The following is a 16,826-nucleotide window of genomic DNA, read 5'->3' as shown; positions in this document are numbered from 1 at the left end:
CAAGCCCCCTGTTTGTTCCCCGACCACCTCATACAATAGGACCCAGCGGTCAAGGTCCCCAGTGTTACAACTGCGCAGAATGGGGGCACATCGCTAGGCATTGTCCCCACCGTACCCCTGTACCCGAACCCATGGAGGTGGGTTACAGCCGGGGCAGGGTGTTGGTAGCCAACACCGACCCCATCAAATATAAAAAGGAGATTTTTATTAACGGAAAAAAAAAGCAAGCATTACTAGACACAGGGTGTCATGTGACCGTAGTAGACGGCTCTTTAGTGTTTAAACCCCAAGTACAAGCAACCGAACAAGTCAGGGTGACATGCGTCCATGGGGACACTAAAACATATCCAGTGGCAAAAGTTCTTCTGGATGTTGACAACGACCCACATATACGGAATGTCGGTATCATTCCCTCCTTACCTGAGGCGGTTATCATAGGGACCGACCATCCTAAATTCCAGCACTACATGGAGGGCCTAAAGACACAAACCCAGGCATGGTTACGGGAAGCCCCGTATAGAGAAGAAGAGTTGGAGGCGCCCCACAACAGGGACAAGAAAAGCAAAAGGGAGAAAAGGGAGGGGAAAAGGGAATACACCCGGGCTTTGTTATCACGTCACGCTTTCCCTCTCTCCCTCACAGATGCCAGCCCATCCCAGCCGTGCAGTTTTCGAACGGCCCAAAGAGAAGATAGCGCACTCAAGTACGCTTGGGCCCAAGCACAAGACACACCGCCCGGACAGGTAGGACCTCACTTTTTCGTAAAACGTGGACTGTTGTATCGAGGGGTGAAGGAGGGCTCCCTGACTAAGACACAATTACTCGTCCCAAACCCATACCGTGAGCACGTCCTTTTACTCGCACACAACAAGATGGGAGGGGGTCACTGTGGTAGAGAAAAAACCTTGAAATACCTTCTGGAGCGCTTCTTCTGGCCTGGTGTGTACAGGGATGTAGCTAGACACTGCGCCGCCTGTGTACGGTGTCAATATACTTGCCCCGAAGCCCCTGCAAAAGCCCCATTGCATCCCTTACCCATCATAGATGTCCTCTTTAAGAGAGTAGGCATGGACCTAGTAGGCCCCTTGACTCCATCAGCCCGGGGGCACCGCTATATTCTGGTTATAGTAGACTATGCCAGCAGGTACCCGGAGGCATTTCCCTTAACCACCATGACCACCCAGGCCGTTGCCCAAGCCATGATGGCTTTATTTTCCCGGGTGGGTTTTCCTTCCGAAATCCTCACCGACCAGGGCACTCCCTTTATGTCCCGTTTGATGTCCCAAATCTGTCTCATCCTGGGGATCAAGAGACTACGCACATCGGTATACCACCCCCAAACAGATGGCCTGGTGGAGAGGTATAACAAAACCATCAAACACCTCCTCCGCAAGGTCATTTCTGAGACAGGGATGGATTGGGACCGCCAGTTGCCTCTCGTTCTCTCTGCCTTACGGTCCCATGAACAGGCGTCCACAGGATATTCACCCTTTGAAATACTTTTCGGGCGGAAACCCAGGACCTTGCTCGACATGGCAGCCGAACAGTGGGAGGAGGAGGATGAGGAGGGAAAACCGTTGTTGAAATATGCCACAGACCTCAGGGTCTCCCTGTTTCACATATGGGGAATCGTACACGACAATATGAAGCGGGCACAGGAAACCCAAAAGAAACAATATGACATGCAAAGCAAACTGCGAGAGTTTCAACCTGGGGACAGGGTGCTCTTGCTGCTTCCCTCTACTGAGGATAAGCTCCTGATGAAATGGCAGGGTCCTTATGAGATAGAACACAAAGTGTCCCCTGTGACATACAGCGTAAAACTACCCCATCGCGCCCGCGGTAGGCAAATTTATCACGTCACTTTGTTGAAGAAATGGGAAGAAACAACACCCACCCAGCCCGCCTATCTGGTCTGCTCGAACAAGCAGGTGGAAATAGCACTCCCCACCAAACCAGACCATGTACCCGCTCCGGTGCCACAGCGGGAGGTCTTGTCACCCCCTCAAAGGAACCAGTTAGAAAACCTAATAGACCATTATCCCGGCCTGTTTTCCTCAAAACCCGGGTTAACCTCTATCGTCCAACATGAGATAGTCTCCTTGGAGAAACAAATAGTGAGACAAAAACCATATCGCATCCCGGCAGCCCGTAGAGAAGCGGTAGAAAAGGAAGTAGTGGACATGTTAAACGCCGGAATTATCGAACCCTCCCTGAGTGACTGGTGTTCCCCGATTGTCATTGTACCGAAACCAGATGGAAGTCTCCGTTTCTGTATTGACTTCCGACAAGTGAACGCCCTCACGAAGTTCGATACCTATCCTATGCCTAGGATCGACGAATTAATAGAGCGACTCGGTAAGGCCCGTTATATGTCCACACGAGACCTTACAAAAGGTTATTGGCAAATCCCATTGTCCCCTCAGTCGCGAGAAAAAACCGCCTTTGCCACCCCCTCCGGTCTGTATCAGTTCAAGGTCCTGCCCTTTGGCCTGCATGGGGCACCTGCCACATTCCAAAGACTGATAGACACTATCCTAAAACCCTACACGGCCTATGCAGCAGCCTACCTAGACGACATCGTTATTTACAGTCAGACATGGGATGACCACCTATATCATCTAGGGGAGGTTTTTTCGGCTATTCAGGCAGCTGGTCTCACGATTAACCCTAAGAAATCACTGTTGGGTACTAAAGAAATCCAGTATTTGGGGTACACCATCACCGACGGATGCATAAAGCCCCAAATAAACAAAGTAGAAGCCGTTAAAAACATTCCCAAACCAACCACGAAAAAGGACGTCCGCTCCTTCTTGGGTTTTATCGGGTATTACCGCCGATTCATTCCTTCTTTTTCCTCCCTAGCCAGTCCTCTGACTGCTCTACTAACAAAAGCACACCCCACCCGTATACAGGACTGGACTCAAGAACACGAACACAGCTTTCAAGCCCTCAAAAACGCCATCTGTTCAGCCCCTGTCCTTAGTTGCCCGGACTTCACGATGCCTTTTGTCCTACAAACAGACGCGTCGGGACTCGGCCTTGGGGCCGTGTTGTGCCAGCCTGACCACAAAGGCGACTTACGGCCACTCCTGTACATCAGCCGTAAGTTGTTTCCCAGGGAGACCCGGTATTCAACCATCGAGATAGAATGCCTTGCTATCAAGTGGGCTGTGGAAACACTACAATATTACCTGTTGGGAAGACAGTTCACTATATTAACTGACCATGCCCCTCTCACCTGGTTGTCCCGTAACAAGAACACCAATGCACGCATCCTTCGATGGTTTCTGGCATTACAACCTTTTTCCTTCCAGACGATCCATGTACCAGGGTCCCGGAACGTCGGTCCAGACTATCTCTCCCGCCACCCATCATCTGAATGGCCCCTACGTCCATTCCTAAGGGAGGGGATGTGTGATAGCTCCGATGACTCCGGAACCCGGAATCCAGGCGAGGGGGACGGCGAATCCGCTCCGGATGTTCGGAGCGGTCTAGTGGCCCGAGCCTTCCAGACACACCTCCTTGCGTCACCAGCACCACGGACATGGGATTGGTGCAACGGCCACAAGGAGGCGGAGGAAGGGGCAGTCATGTGTAGAAAAGAGGCGGGGAATGCAGAAAGCGCTGTCTGCCGACCGGAAGAGACTGCCAGCGAGACGGAGAAAGGCGAGAGTGGAGAAGTGGACGAGCCCGGGAGAGAAGGAGAGGAGCCCAGCGGAGAGGAGCCCAGCGGAGAGGAGCCCAGCAGAAAGGAGCCCAGCGGAGAGGAGCCCAGCGGAGAGGAGCCCAGCGGAGAGGAGCCCAGCGGAGAGGAGCCCAGCGGAGAGGAGCCCAGCGGAAAGGAGCCCAGCAGAAAGGAGCCCAGCGGAGAGGAGCCCAGCGGAGAGGAGCCCAGCGGAGAGGAACCCAGCAGAAAGGAGCCCAGCGGAGAGGAGCCCAGCGGAGAGGAGCCCAGCGGAGAGGAGCCCAGCGGAGAGGAGCCCAGCGGAGAGGAGCCCAGCGGTGAAAAGCCCAGCGGTGACCCAAGAGAGAGGAAGGCGGCAGATCCGAAGACCGGAGGGTCCGGGAGAGCAGAGACAACCGAGGACGCTCAAGGTCCCAGCGCCGCGGCCCAGTTCCTGGGTCGTGGCTCAAGGCAAGTGACCGCTCGGGGTTCACTGTGGTGGTGGGCTGGGCAGAGCTGCATGGGGCTGTGAAACGGGGCACAAGAGGATTGGAGGGGAAGTTTGTGTTGCCCTAGCCTTTCTAACAGTAACCCGTCACACCTCGACCAGTTCCCTTTAGTCACATCAAAGCACACTTCAACACCCCACAATCCCTGGTGACGGTGGCACCCAAACCGACTAGCGTCTGAACAAAACCAGTAACCCTGTGTATTTATCCTTTTCATGTCGCTGAGACCCGGAGTCCACCACGAGAAGCGAGAACAGCCGACGGACGTCGCAAAGGAAGAAGACTCTGGTCCACATGGGACACTTTCCTCCTGACACTCCACCCTTGTTTTTCCCTTTTTTGAACCCCAGCTGTACTTTGACCCAGCAGTTAAGGAAGGCAAACCAATTAAAAGAGACAACACCTCTAAAAATAGTACTTGCTTCTGTCGTGTCTCTGACAAGTCTCTTGACCAAAGGTAGTCGCCAGGGCCCGGCTGAACGGACCCCCCCCCCCCCCCCGGGCTGGTACAAGTGGTGTCAGAAGTGGGATTTCCTTTGTTTTACTGCTGTGAAACATACCGTGTCGCCTCATGACACAACCCGTGCCCATGGAGAACGTCGTGTCCCAGTTGGCCGAGGGCCAAAGACATCTGCAACTGGTGTTGGAACAACAGATCCAAGCCGCCCGAGTAGAGCGGGAATCCCTACAAGGTGCTTTGAAGGACCAGGCTACCCTCATCGCCACTAATCAACAGGTCCAGGATACCACCATTTTACGGCTAACTGATGCGATTGTCAACACCCAGGTCCGTCCACACGTCCCAGGAACAGTACTTCAAAAATATCAAACAGGAGAAGACCCTGATTACTTTTTCTTGAATTTCGAGAGAGTGGCTACCACAGCGGCCTGGCCTCAGGAACGATGGGGTCAGTACATAGCCCCCCTTCTCTCCGGAGAACTACAGGCCGCATACCAATCCGCCAATCCCAACGGTACAACCCCCTATGCGGATGTAAAGAAAGCCATCCTCGAACGGATGGGTTGTGATCAGGAACACTATCGCAATAAATTCCGGAGAGAGAAATGGTCCGTAGGCGAAAACCCCCGAGCATTATATTTCCGGATACGGGACTTGGGACATAGGTGGTTAACTCCACACACTTCAACCCCGGAAGAGGTGGTAGAGAAAATCTACCTGGAACAATTCCTAGAAGCACTACCACCGAGCACCAGGTCCTGGATCAAGCAACGCCCGATACTCACCTCCACCTCGGCGGTGGATCTTGCATGTGCTTTCCATCGGGCCCCTGACTTCAAATCCAGCACAGTCTGCCACCAGAGCCCTCCCAATGCCCTACGCCCACAGATGCCTACGTTCCAGAAGAATACCAGTCGCTCAGACAGCAGGCCTCCAACAAGCCCCCTGTTTGTTCCCCGACCACCTCATACAATAGGACCCAGCGGTCAAGGTCCCCAGTGTTACAACTGCGCAGAATGGGGGCACATCGCTAGGCATTGTCCCCACCGTACCCCTGTACCCGAACCCATGGAGGTGGGTTACAGCCGGGGCAGGGTGTTGGTAGCCAACACCGACCCCATCAAATATAAAAAGGAGATTTTTATTAACGGAAAAAAAAGCAAGCATTACTAGACACAGGGTGTCATGTGACCGTAGTAGACGGCTCTTTAGTGTTTAAACCCCAAGTACAAGCAACCGAACAAGTCAGGGTGACATGCGTCCATGGGGACACTAAAACATATCCAGTGGCAAAAGTTCTTCTGGATGTTGACAACGACCCACATATACGGAATGTCGGTATCATTCCCTCCTTACCTGAGGCGGTTATCATAGGGACCGACCATCCTAAATTCCAGCACTACATGGAGGGCCTAAAGACACAAACCCAGGCATGGTTACGGGAAGCCCCGTATAGAGAAGAAGAGTTGGAGGCGCCCCACAACAGGGACAAGAAAAGCAAAAGGGAGAAAAGGGAGGGGAAAAGGGAATACACCCGGGCTTTGTTATCACGTCACGCTTTCCCTCTCTCCCTCACAGATGCCAGCCCATCCCAGCCGTGCAGTTTTCGAACGGCCCAAAGAGAAGATAGCGCACTCAAGTACGCTTGGGCCCAAGCACAAGACACACCGCCCGGACAGGTAGGACCTCACTTTTTCGTAAAACGTGGACTGTTGTATCGAGGGGTGAAGGAGGGCTCCCTGACTAAGACACAATTACTCGTCCCAAACCCATACCGTGAGCACGTCCTTTTACTCGCACACAACAAGATGGGAGGGGGTCACTGTGGTAGAGAAAAAACCTTGAAATACCTTCTGGAGCGCTTCTTCTGGCCTGGTGTGTACAGGGATGTAGCTAGACACTGCGCCGCCTGTGTACGGTGTCAATATACTTGCCCCGAAGCCCCTGCAAAAGCCCCATTGCATCCCTTACCCATCATAGATGTCCTCTTTAAGAGAGTAGGCATGGACCTAGTAGGCCCCTTGACTCCATCAGCCCGGGGGCACCGCTATATTCTGGTTATAGTAGACTATGCCAGCAGGTACCCGGAGGCATTTCCCTTAACCACCATGACCACCCAGGCCGTTGCCCAAGCCATGATGGCTTTATTTTCCCGGGTGGGTTTTCCTTCCGAAATCCTCACCGACCAGGGCACTCCCTTTATGTCCCGTTTGATGTCCCAAATCTGTCACATCCTGGGGATCAAGAGACTACGCACATCGGTATACCACCCCCAAACAGATGGCCTGGTGGAGAGGTATAACAAAACCATCAAACACCTCCTCCGCAAGGTCATTTCTGAGACAGGGATGGATTGGGACCGCCAGTTGCCTCTCGTTCTCTCTGCCTTACGGTCCCATGAACAGGCGTCCACAGGATATTCACCCTTTGAAATACTTTTCGGGCGGAAACCCAGGACCTTGCTCGACATGGCAGCCGAACAGTGGGAGGAGGAGGATGAGGAGGGAAAACCGTTGTTGAAATATGCCACAGACCTCAGGGTCTCCCTGTTTCACATATGGGGAATCGTACACGACAATATGAAGCGGGCACAGGAAACTTAAAAGAAACAATATGACATGCAAAGCAAACTGCGAGAGTTTCAACCTGGGGACAGGGTGCTCTTGCTGCTTCCCTCTACTGAGGATAAGCTCCTGATGAAATGGCAGGGTCCTTATGAGATAGAACACAAAGTGTCCCCTGTGACATACAGCGTAAAACTACCCCATCGCGCCCGCGGTAGGCAAATTTATCACGTCACTTTGTTGAAGAAATGGGAAGAAACAACACCCACCCAGCCCGCCTATCTGGTCTGCTCGAACAAGCAGGTGGAAATAGCACTCCCCACCAAACCAGACCATGTACCCGCTCCGGTGCCACAGGGGGAGGTCTTGTCACCCCCTCAAAGGAACCAGTTAGAAAACCTAATAGACCATTATCCCGGCCTGTTTTCCTCAAAACCCGGGTTAACCTCTATCGTCCAACATGAGATAGTCTCCTTGGAGAAACAAATAGTGAGACAAAAACCATATCGCATCCCGGCAGCCCGTAGAGAAGCGGTAGAAAAGGAAGTAGTGGACATGTTAAACGCCGGAATTATCGAACCCTCCCTGAGTGACTGGTGTTCCCCGATTGTCATTGTACCGAAACCAGATGGAAGTCTCCGTTTCTGTATTGACTTCCGACAAGTGAACGCCCTCACGAAGTTCGATACCTATCCTATGCCTAGGATCGACGAATTAATAGAGCGACTCGGTAAGGCCCGTTATATGTCCACACGAGACCTTACAAAAGGTTATTGGCAAATCCCATTGTCCCCTCAGTCGCGAGAAAAAACCGCCTTTGCCACCCCCTCCGGTCTGTATCAGTTCAAGGTCCTGCCCTTTGGCCTGCATGGGGCACCTGCCACATTCCAAAGACTGATAGACACTATCCTAAAACCCTACACGGCCTATGCAGCAGCCTACCTAGACGACATCGTTATTTACAGTCAGACATGGGATGACCACCTATATCATCTAGGGGAGGTTTTTTCGGCTATTCAGGCAGCTGGTCTCACGATTAACCCTAAGAAATCACTGTTGGGTACTAAAGAAATCCAGTATTTGGGGTACACCATCACCGACGGATGCATAAAGCCCCAAATAAACAAAGTAGAAGCCGTTAAAAACATTCCCAAACCAACCACGAAAAAGGACGTCCGCTCCTTCTTGGGTTTTATCGGGTATTACCGCCGATTCATTCCTTCTTTTTCCTCCCTAGCCAGTCCTCTGACTGCTCTACTAACAAAAGCACACCCCACCCGTATACAGGACTGGACTCAAGAACACGAACACAGCTTTCAAGCCCTCAAAAACGCCATCTGTACAGCCCCTGTCCTTAGTTGCCCGGACTTCACGATGCCTTTTGTCCTACAAACAGACGCGTCGGGACTCGGCCTTGGGGCCGTGTTGTGCCAGCCTGACCACAAAGGCGACTTACGGCCACTCCTGTACATCAGCCGTAAGTTGTTTCCCAGGGAGACCCGGTATTCAACCATCGAGATAGAATGCCTTGCTATCAAGTGGGCTGTGGAAACACTACAATATTACCTGTTGGGAAGACAGTTCACTATATTAACTGACCATGCCCCTCTCACCTGGTTGTCCCGTAACAAGAACACCAATGCACGCATCCTTCGATGGTTTCTGGCATTACAACCTTTTTCCTTCCAGACGATCCATGTACCAGGGTCCCGGAACGTCGGTCCAGACTATCTCTCCCACCACCCATCATCTGAATGGCCCCTACGTCCATTCCTAAGGGAGGGGATGTGTGATAGCTCCGATGACTCCGGAACCCGGAATCCAGGCGAGGGGGATGGCGAATCCGCTCCGGATGTTCGGAGCGGTCTAGTGGCCCGAGCCTTCCAGACACACCTCCTTGCGTCACCAGCACCACGGACATGGGATTGGTGCAACGGCCACAAGGAGGCGGAGGAAGGGGCAGTCATGTGTAGAAAAGAGGCGGGGAATGCAGAAAGCGCTGTCTGCCGACCGGAAGAGACTGCCAGCGAGACGGAGAAAGGCGAGAGTGGAGAAGCGGACGAGCCCGGGAGAGAAGGAGAGGAGCCCAGCGGAGAGGAGCCCAGCGGAAAAGAGCCCAGCAGAAAGGAGCCCAGCGGAGAGGAGCCCAGCGGAGAGGAGCCCAGCGGAGAGGAGCCCAGCGGAGAGGAGCCCAGCGGAGAGGAGCCCAGCGGAGAGGAGCCCAGCGGAGAGGAGCCCAGCGGAAAAGAGCCCAGCAGAAAGGAGCCCAGCGGAGAGGAGCCCAGCGGAGAGGAACCCAGCAGAAAGGAGCCCAGCGGAGAGGAGCCCAGCGGAGAGGAGCCCAGCGGAGAGGAGCCCAGCGGAGAGGAGCCCAGCGGAGAGGAGCCCAGCGGTGAAAAGCCCAGCGGTGACCCAAGAGAGAGGAAGGCGGCAGATCCGAAGACCGGAGGGTCCGGGAGAGCAGAGACAACCGAGGACGCTCAAGGTCCCAGCGCCGCGGCCCAGTTCCTGGGTCGTGGCTCAAGGCAAGTGACCGCTCGGGGTTCACTGTGGTGGTGGGCTGGGCAGAGCTGCATGGGGCTGTGAAACGGGGCACAAGAGGATTGGAGGGGAAGTTTGTGTTGCCCTAGCCTTTCTAACAGTAACCCGTCACACCTCGACCAGTTCCCTTTAGTCAAATCAAAGTACACTTCAACACCCCACAATCCCTGGTGACGGTGGCACCCAAACCGACTAGCGTCTGAACAAAACCAGTAACCCTGTGTATTTATCCTTTTCATGTCGCTGAGACCCGGAGTCCACCACGAGAAGCGAGAACAGCCGACGGACGTCGCAAAGGAAGAAGACTCTGGTCCACATGGGACACTTTCCTCCTGACACTCCACCCTTGTTTTTCCCTTTTTTGAACCCCAGCTGTACTTTGACCCAGCAGTTAAGGAAGGCAAACCAATTAAAAGAGACAACACCTCTAAAAATAGTACTTGCTTCTGTCGTGTCTCTGACAAGTCTCTTGACCAAAGGTAGTCGCCAGGGCCCGGCCGAACGGAACCCCCCCCCCCCCCCCCCCCCCCCCCGGGCTGGTACAACTACAAACTGAACACCTAAGGATTTTTTGTAAAATGCGCCTAAGAGCTTTTTTGAGGTACATAATCCTTTCCCCAGCACAGATCCACTTTTTCCTATCCATCGAGCAGCATTCCTACAGAAGTACTAACTCTCAAGAAATTAGCCCTTAAAGTGGTAGCTACCCTCCAACAGAAGAACATATTAACACCATACAACATCTCTTTACAGGAACACTCAGCCAACTCAAAGAGAACATGACTTTGATAATCAAACCTACCAACAGGAGAGGGAGAGTAGTGTACAAGGCAGACAAATACAAGTCTGAAATTGAACGACAACTGTCCAACAACTAATACTATGCCAGACTCAATAGCGATCCCACTAAGTGCAGACTTACTTTGTTAGCCAAAGAGGCAGGATATCTTAGCAAAAATGAATACACAAATATTAATGCGAAAAATCTGAGAATTTCAGCTATATACACACTCCCAAAATCCACGAAAATCAGGATACCCAACAGGGTAGACCAATCGTATCAAGTTGGGGGGGGCGGGGGCTATTTTTGCTCCAAAGCTTGCCATTTTTGTACATGGATTATCTTAAAACCACTACCATTTTGGCACCTTCAAATTTCCTCAAGAACCAGATAATTTTCTGGAAACGTTACACAGATTATCATTTTATGATTTGGAAAGCTTCTATCTCACACCTCAATCAATTCTAAAATTGCCTAAATCAGAATTGCAATGGCTCAAAGTTTACCATGCACAATGACGATACTGACATTTATTTTCTGGATTTACTGATTAGGGCTTTTAATGGCCTCCTCTACACCAGCTTCTATCGCAAATCCACTGAGAGAAACACTATTAAATTACTCGAGCTTCCCCCTCGGGCCCTGAAAAACTGTTTACAGGTTAACCAGTTTTCAGGATTAGAAGTAACTGCAAACTAAAGACTGATTTTTTTTAGATTAAGATGAAATATTCACTGCTAAATTATTCAAAAGAGGCTACCCTGGACCATTGGTTACCTGCTCAATTAAGTCTATTGACAAAATAAAAAGAAGAAAATGAAAGACTTGATTTTGTGACTACTTTTTCAACAGCATCCACTTTTGTTAGCAAATGTTTAGTAAGTTTATTCGACCAACGACATGATCATTTACATACAAAAATATCTCATAACATACAATACTTCATTGGATTAAAAAAAGAACATAAGAATTAGATCATCTTCATGATTTTAAACATCATCAGAGAGTAGGAAAGAAAATTATTTACTGGTGTGAGATGCTTTAAAACTTTAAAAACACCTAAAGTAGACATAAAAAATACGCCAGCATTCACAAGACATTTCATAAACATCGTTATATACTGCAGTCTCTCTTTGTAACCTTGGAGCATACATTTCCTCCTTTATTGCAGACTCGTGCCCAGAGATATTATTTATCCAAGTTAGACCTTTGCCACCAAGCATAAAGCAAATATCTTGATAGTGTAAACACAAGCTACCTTGTTGTATCTGATGTGAATACACATAGTGCATCTGCGGGATGTGAGAACAACAGATGACATGCCGGGATAATCCATATTTTCTTGAATTAGCATAGGACAGAAGAAGATAAAGTGTTCTATTGTTTCTGGGCTAGAGGCATACAACAGGCACAACAAAATTACAGTAGCATTCGCCCAGCTGCATTTCACAGCATTCAGTTGGAGTACCCCAATCCTAAATTGTATATAAAGTGCTCATGCCTGAGGGGGTTCAACATCATCCATATAATTATCAAACTTATAACAACTTTAACCACTAGATTCTTAAATGTTAAAAGTGCCAAGTAACCTAGTATTAGTGCAAGAAGAGTCAATAAAATCCCAGTACCTTTTTTTAAACTGGGGAATCTTTTTTTTAGTAATGGACTGCGAAGCATCCCACATAATCCCCAACCCCAATTTAAAAAGCCACTATCTGACCTTTTTAAACCAGACCAATCGCCCTGTCTGTCTTTCGAGAATTAATATTTCTTCCACTGCGTCCTTTACTGGGATCTAGTATTACTGGTCCAGAGTCTTAACCAGAACATAAGCACCCTAAGGACAGCTGTGTGGGTGATAAACTTTAGGCCAAGATCAAGGAGTACTTGTAATAATGGCGTGTTCGTTTGGAGATTAAGGATTGATCTTAAGAATTTATTTTCTGCAACTTCTAATTGATTCAGGTACTCCAGCCCCCACAGTTCGGCCCCATAAAGGACCACGCTGAACCTTTTGGCCCGATGTATTTCTAAGGTGGGAGAAATTGGGCAGAAGGCTGATTGTTTGATACTCTTTCCTAGTGCACAGTTCACATGCTGAAGTGTGAGAATGCTCTTCTGAATTTGGGGAGTCCATGCCATGTTATCGCTAATTCTAACTCCCAAGTAATCAAAGACCTTAACCTGCTCCAATAGTTGGGAGCCCCACCTCAGTTTCCCCTTAGTGGATTTATAAGGATTAAAAACCATAAACTTTGTTTTAGAGCAGTTTTTTTCAAGGCCCCAATCCTTGCAAGCTGATGCAAACTTAGTTAAAACTTTCTGAATGCGCATTGGGGTTTTAGAGATAAGCAGTGTGTCATCTGCAAATATAAGAGAGGGAATTAATTTGCCAGCTAATTTTGGTTGGTCGCCTCCACAGTCATAAAGATCATTAATAAGCCTGTTCATATACAAGGTAAACAGGGTTGGGGCCAAAATACAACCCTGGCGCAACCCTTTGAGATGATATGTTGTCAGATAGACTGCTGTTGGAGTTCCACCTAACTCTGGCATAATTACCTTGATGTAGGTGGACCAAAAGTTGGAACAGGCCGCAAGGAAGCCCAAGGTCCCTAAGGGTAACCCAAAGCCTGGTGCGATCTATAGAATCAAATGCTGTTTTGACATCGACAAACACAATGTACAGGTGGTCCCTCTTGGTTGTGACTTCCTTCCAAATAAGCAAAAGGAAGTGGAACATCTGATCTAAAGTGCTCATGGAAGCCTTAAAACCAGCCTGCAAGTGTTTTCCTCTATCCAACAGTGAAGATGTGACAAAATCATTTTACTAAAGTCTTTCTGGGATACATCTATGAGGCTAATAGGCCTGTAATTAAGGGGTTCCCTTTATTCCCTTTTTTAAATATGGGGATTATTTTGGCACCCTTCCAGGTCATGGAGATATCTTCCCCTGGTGTGAAGGCATTAAAAACTATATAAAGCAATGGGACCCATATATTGGGCTCGGATCCATATAGATCTCCAGGTAGTCTATCTAGCCCAGGTGCTTTCACAGTCTGAAGTGAACTAATTGCATTCACAGTTTCCTCTAAGGAAAAGCAAATTACATTGTCCACTACTGGCTCAATAATACAATCCCTACCTGTTATTGCTACCTCACCCTCAGGCTTGCGATCCTCTCCTGAAAATAATTTCTGAAAACACTCTTCCCAGACATGTGGCTCTATATGAAAGTCATCTTCATTGACCAGCTGGGTTACCCCTTTAGAAAGTAGATGCCAGAATAACTGACAATCCTTCAATCTGGATGCCTCAAGTAGTGTACGCCAATTCTCTACCTCCCAGCTGATAGCAAATGTATTAAACTTGGGAATGCAGACATCCGGCATCTTACTCCTGAATCTCCTATGTTTGCTTACAAAAAGGAAAAAATATTAAAGATAACATAGTTCTGGTACACCCCTCACACTGCCCCCCTCCACAGTAATAGCCCATGCACTCTCACTGATTTTTGGGGTTTGTCACATTTAGATCAGAAACAGCTTCAACATAAATACGAGGATGCAAAGGGGAAAACATATATAAGATAAAATAGTAAGTACTGATCTGGAACAACTTCACAGCTCTAATATGTTGTGAGTGGCATCAAATTGATATTTTAGGGTGGGGACTTGGTTTGGAGCGGCAAGATGGTGGACACTCAGTAGAGGACCTCCTGACCAAGACCTGTAATCCTGTATAATCTGGGATGCATCTAGCCCTCTTGGCCTGGCGGATTACACCAGACAGCTAGCAGGGCCCTGGGAGTCGCACTATAAAGAGGGTTGCTGAGCACTGGAGTGGGCACGGAGAGGTGGGTGGAGCCTGATCCTATCATGGCAGGAGAATGTGGAGCACAGATGTGCAGGCTGGACTACCCACAGTACTTCCGTGGACACAGATTTCCACCCCGCTCATGCGGTAAGTCTGGCAGGCCGTTTGCTTGGAGCGGGGGGAGAGAGGCTCTGCACCATGCCTGCGCAGGTTTCTCTGCAAGGTGGGCCTCCCTGAAGGGATCCGCTCTTTCCTGCACATGCTACGGCCAGCTAGCGTGTTTCTGCTAGTCTGAGAAGCCCCCCTGACATGCCGAAGCTGCAGGGCCCCCATGACTGGACGGCCATAGATATAGGCCAGCCTGTATAGGGGACCTGCGACTGTTGGCTTCAGTAAGACCATAAAGACCCTGACCATCAATTCCCACCCCCCCATTCCTTCTCATAAATTGCCTTGCACTGCACTGGGGACGGAGTGCCCAGCATATTCGTCTCCCTGGGCAATGCTGCTTGTGACTCCCTAACTTGGATTCACCGGCATTGCATTGCAGAGCTTGGGGAACAGTGGGTATCTACCCACAAAACTGTGTTTCTAGAGCCTAACTGATCGCCATCTTACACTGCAAGGAGCTGTGACAGCCACAAGGGGACATCATCACCCCTACAAATGGGGAGACAGAACATTAGGAGTCTCCTGCACCGGCACTGGCCCTGGCGGGATGGCTGATTGCGCAGGGGAAGCAGCCCACAACCCACTGAGGAACACTGCACTGTCAATACATCGGCAGAGCCTGCTATGATGAAACTGGACATAATCCTCTGTGAAAAAGCAGAGACCGGGCTTGACCTTGGGGGCAAAGTAGAGGCAATGGCACTCGAAGTAGCCTTTTAAGCGAGGATCAACGCAAACTCTCAAAACAGTAAAATGCCCTTACAAGATCTTGGACTGATGACCTCTAACAAGAAGGTCACTGAATTCGCCAACAGTGTTCGCTTCCCGGAAAACAAAATGGTGTGCTGGGGTACTCCTCCTACTCTGATCCACATGACCGTCATATCAGATTGGATCGTTTGTTATTCCACCCAGCTACAGAATTATTAGTGACTGATGTAGAATATCTTGGCAAGGGCCCACTCTGATCATGACTCCTTGATACTGAAGATCACCGAGGGGGGTGTACAGCTGGTCCTCACTTAGAGGCTGCAACCTTCTGCACTGAAAGATCAGGCTTTTTGCGAAAGCACCTGCAAATTTATAAACACTACAGAGTCGAAAACAGTAACACTGCCTTGTGGAGTGGGACACTCTAAAATCAGTAGTACAGGAGCATTATATACACGCGATCATAAGGGCGAGAGGTACACCGCATCCCAAGCTGGAGCAGAATGAAGTCTCCTTGTGTGGCATGAAGATGACTGCTGCAGAGGACGAATCAGCTTGTAACGACTTGATCAAAGCACGGGAATGCCATGCTCTGTTATTCGAATCACTACACTGCATAGACTACAAGGAGTACCACAGCAAAATACAATCAGAGGAGTATAAGTCAGGACATCTACTGGCGTGGTTGATACGGCACAAGTCATCCGATGCGCCTTTCGCAGGCACCTGCAACTCACCTAATACCATAGCAAACTCCCAAGAAACAGTACACATGCTCAATGGCGAAGAATTCCTTTGCAGTGTCACTTTGCCAGAGGTCCCTGCAGTGCAAGGAAACATTCAGGATGCCCCGATCATGGAACAAGATATCTGCTGCACCATACAGGATTACCCCACCTGTGTAACTCCCAGCCTTGAGCTCCCGATCGAGTTTTAGAAAACATATGAAGAACTGTTGCTTCAGAAGTTGGCTAAGTTGTACACTTCTGCCCTGGCCACTAGACTCTTCCATGCAAGAGGCCTTCTTGGTTGCCCTCCCTAACCCGAGGCGAGACCCGCATGAGGTCACTTCCTACAGACCATTGGCCATGCTGGGCTGTGGCTATAAGACCCTCAGTAAAATCCTGGGGACGAGATTACTGGAGCTCATGCCAATACTAGTTCATTTTGACCAAAACAGATTCATACCTTGGAGATCCACATCCTTCAACAAATGCAGGTTACATAGGCTCCTGCTAAGAGACATCGCCCCGCTGGACTTACTCTGCCCGTTTGGTATTAGACCTAGAGAAAGCCTTTGATATGGTAGACTGGGGTTACATGTTCACTGTGCTCCGCAAGATTGGTCAGGTAAATATAATGTTGGGATTGATCAAATTCCTATAAACCGAACTGATGGCACCGGTTAAATTCAACTAGTTATCTCAAACCCCTTTCCTGTAAATCAAGGCACATGCCAGGAGTGCCCACTTTCACTGCTGCTTTTTTGCACTAGCAATTGAGCTACAGGCGCATCACCTCTGCCAATCAGGGGGAACCTGGGGCATGCCACTTATTGCCAAGATGAACGCCATTTACCTACATGCGGATGATGTCTTGGGGGACG

The 16,826-nt window shown here is 49.8% G+C and overlaps 2 protein-coding genes and 1 long non-coding RNA gene across 8 annotated transcripts in view; 2 read left to right on the top strand and 1 right to left on the bottom strand.

Moving 5' to 3' along the window:
• Positions 1-16,826, bottom strand: part of LOC146785406 (uncharacterized) — a 2,064,968-nt gene that overhangs the window by 1,107,533 nt on the left and 940,609 nt on the right. The gene's annotated exons all lie outside the window — the stretch shown is intronic.
• The window catches only part of LOC146785408 (uncharacterized), a 787,621-nt gene that overhangs the window by 320,258 nt on the left and 450,537 nt on the right, over positions 1-16,826 (top strand). The window lies entirely within an intron of this gene.
• Positions 650-9,289, top strand: LOC146785409 (uncharacterized). Its single transcript, XR_014970643.1, has 3 exons — positions 650-743; positions 6,215-6,315; positions 8,890-9,289. It is a non-coding gene; the product is annotated as an uncharacterized LOC146785409 (long non-coding RNA).

The sequence above is a fragment of the Triturus cristatus genome, chromosome 11 (assembly GCF_964204655.1).
Source record: "Triturus cristatus chromosome 11, aTriCri1.1, whole genome shotgun sequence".
NCBI lineage: Eukaryota > Metazoa > Chordata > Amphibia > Caudata > Salamandridae > Triturus > Triturus cristatus.
Note: the sequence above shows the minus strand (reverse complement) of the source record. Positions and strands in the feature narration are given on the sequence as shown.